Source organism: Mobula birostris, chromosome 7 (genome assembly GCF_030028105.1).
Source record: "Mobula birostris isolate sMobBir1 chromosome 7, sMobBir1.hap1, whole genome shotgun sequence".
In the NCBI taxonomy this organism is placed as follows: domain Eukaryota; kingdom Metazoa; phylum Chordata; class Chondrichthyes; order Myliobatiformes; family Myliobatidae; genus Mobula; species Mobula birostris.
The window spans coordinates 157,027,589-157,031,228 of NC_092376.1; the positions used below are offsets into that span (position 1 = coordinate 157,027,589).

Sequence of the window (3,640 nt, forward strand, 5' to 3'; positions counted from 1 at the left end):
CCAGGAGATTAGCAGTTTCTGAGATACTTAAACCACCCAGCTGGCACCAGCAATTATTCCACTGTCAAAGTACTTAGATCAATGTTGTGAATTTAATATTTCAGTAATATTTGAGTAATACTGTAAATAAATTGTTGGGTTAAGTGTTCTTTGTTCGTATAGTTCATTACAGGTTATATTTTAAAACGTGAATGGCATACATCGTCAGGACACTACATCATGTGTGTGCACTTCGATAAAAGTAAAATGAAACTTATACACACTGTCTGCGGCTCCATGTTCTTCTTTTGATTAGTTTTATGTTTTGGTGTTACAAAACACTATAGTGGCGATGAAGATGGAATCCACGGCAACTTGACAAAAAGCTTCTTGCCATCAGCATTGGTGGTTGACTTACCAGTAGAAGGATGAAAATACCTGTCACTCCATAGTTTTTCATCGTATCTTCCACTTTCTTGGCTTGCTTATCTGGACAGAGGGCAGCCTCACCTTTGCCAGCAACTTTGGCAACATACATTTCTGTAAACTGCTTCAGAGTGAAGGCCCATCCATGAAGTGCAGAACCAAAATCAACTGCTCCAAAATTTGGATCTACAATGACGTTGTCCATGGAACCACCCCCAACTTCACCATAAGTGGAGAAGACGACATTGACATTCTCCACATTGTGTAGGAAAGTCCGTTACAACTCCTCAAGAACAAGCTGCAGTTCCAGCTAGGCACAGTCCATTTTGTTCATCATTGATACACCCAACAATAGTCTAACGGAGCATGATTTCATTCTGCACACAAACCCCTGAGACACAGTTTTCCACAACCAGAGCACTGTTAGTTACACACAGAGCAGCTGTCACCTCAGAGGAGAAATCAACTTGTGCAGGTGAGTCAATCGGGTCGATAAGAAAGCCACTACCATTCTTTCAGTGCTTAATAAAGGCCAAATTTTTTTCCTTGCTCGTAACCTTACTTGTTCATCCTTGCATGTGTCAGAGAACCTGGTTTCACCAGCTTGAGAGAGTCAGTGAGAGTGAATTTGCCGTGGTCAATACATGCAATGATGGACATGTTGCAGATGTTGAACTTTTTGCCTATGATCACATGGATCTGGTCTTCTGTGAAGTTCACCATCTTGCCGGATTGAAGAGAATTATGTGGCTCTCAGACTCAGCTGTAGGAGGAGCTATTCCAGTCAACCAGGTGTGGACAGAGTGAAAGTGTTGGCTCGAAAGCATTGTCTGGTGGCCTGGGATAGATCAGCAGATCGAGCAGCTTACCATGCACGTTTCATGACGCCACCACATCCAGACGAAAGGTATCCAGAGCTATCAGGATTACTTCCTGCATTCCCAGGGTCAAGTCCTACAACCACCATGCCAAGCAGAGTGACACCCCTATCAAGAAAGGCATTAACCCCTCAGGAGTAATAAATCCTCCTCAATGATTAAACCTTTAGGCCTGAATGGGCCAATTTAGAACTTACTAGGCTGTGGATATTTATTCATTACAAGTTATATGTAAAAGTATGTGAATGGCTTAGGTTGTCATACCACTATGTCATGTGTGCTTGCCTCGCTAAAAGTAAAACAAAACTAAGACACCTTATTCCTGGATCCATGTTTTTCTTTCAATTAATTTTATGTTTTGGAGTTACAAAACATAACATTCACATTTCTTCCCCATGCTGACATTTGGTCTGAACAACAAATGAACCCAAGTCTGCATGCTTTTAGTATTGAGTTGCTGCCACATGATTAGCTGGTTAGATTTTAGGAATTAACAAGCAGGTGTACCTAATAAAGCAGCGACTGGGCATATATTGCTGCTTAAACATGAGGAATTCTGCAGATGCTGGAAATTCAAGCAACACACATCAAAGTTGCTGGTGAATGAAGTCTAGTCCTGACGAAGGGTCTCGGCCCGAAACATCGACTGTACCTCTTCCTAGAGATGCTGCCTGGCCTGCTGCGTTCACCAGCAACTTTGATGTGTGTTGCATATATTGCTGCTATTTATTTTCATAGGTGGATACATCACTTGTCAATTCTTCACAGTACATTGATTCATTAGAAAATGTTCAGCACTTTTGTGATTGTAGTCATGTGTTATACAACTCTTCTAAACAGTTTTTATTGCAATGATAGCTGCATAACTCATACAATACACATGTGCATCGGTTAGAACGTATAAAATGGGAGTGATTTGATCAGTTGTTATCTGATGGGTAATGAAAATGTACAAGAACTGCCACAGATATTTGCAAAAGCCATGCTGCAACAGGACAAAACATCAGATTTTGCTTTGCAATTACAAAAATTAAAAAACAATTTAAACCAACCACCACAAAAAGAGAGAAAAGTGCAATGCTTAATATTATTAGCTTACTGATGATTCACAAGGCTTTGTACAACATTAATGCCTCACAAAGTCTAATGGCATCCACTTAGCATTCAATACAAGTTCACTCCTTTTTTCTTGTTTCCTTAAGGTTGTTATCGCCAGGAGTAGTAATGGGGACAAGCTCCCACTACCTCTTAAATGCTGCCAATGGCATGTAACTCAAAGAGTCTCTGACAACCATGTCTAGCTCCTGGCCTTCACATGTGGTTTAGCTACTAAGCCCTGTAGAATCATTTCTACTGACAGGAGAAGGGGAAAAGGTGGGTTACTTGTGCCTTAAGACCAGTCACTTCAGGCAGATGGGACTCATCAGCCATGGTGAACAGCTCATCTAGGAGAAAGAAATCTCTGATCTCAAACCTGCTCTGCTCTGCGGCTATACCAACTCATCAGAAAGGCTTCGGGAGTGAACTTTGAGGTAAAAATCAGGAGCTGGAGTCCCTAAGGCAGTCTTACGTTGAGTTCAATGCTGACTAATAACTCCTGTAATGTTGCTGGTGCCAAATTGTATAGGTCTCTGTCTTTCCTTTGGGTTCATCAGATGAATAGAGATGGGGAGCTTACTACATGGGCACCAGCTTGCTCTCCACATCACATTGCCCTGGCTTGCATATCTAGGCAGATAGGACACAACATCCATAGTCAACCCAGTCCGATGGAGGCCTTACCTCATCTCTACTTTTCCATTCTATTGCTCCCAAAATAAGATTCAGAGCTTTGTTATGGTCTTAATGATCTCTGAGTAAATTGGCCACTACTTACTAGTCTGTACTAATACATCCTTAATTTTGCCTCATTTAGCTCTTTACTTTTTGAATAACAAGTGATCTCCTCACTTCTCATAAGTATTACATTCATCAATGTGAAATTAATTTATTAATTATTTATGTATTCTTCCAGGTTGCAATTCATTTTTGCATTGTTGTCTCTCCCTCCCAATAGGATGCTATCAACAAAATTAAAAGCTGTTTTTTTTAGTTTCCGAAGTATGAAATATTAGTACAGATCATCAGCAGCAAAATCCAATCATTCCGCATCTTTTGCCACTCCGAGTTACTTTATATATACTCTCTATTTCCTGATTTTTTCTAAAGTGACCAGTGGTGTTCAGGGAACAAAGACATTGGAGAGTATGCATTAGGCATTATGTAGTATTGATAGCTTTGTTTTAGTGATTATAAAATTCAGTCCAAAACAGTTTCTTCCTGTTGTGACATTAGCTGTCTTAAAAGGACCATGGTGA

General features: G+C 40.4%; 1 pseudogene; it reads right to left on the reverse strand.

The window, feature by feature from the left end:
* Positions 1–320: 320 nt before the first annotated feature.
* Positions 321–1,128, reverse strand: LOC140200981 (elongation factor 2 pseudogene; annotated as a pseudogene).
* Between the last annotated feature and the right edge of the window lie 2,512 nt (positions 1,129–3,640).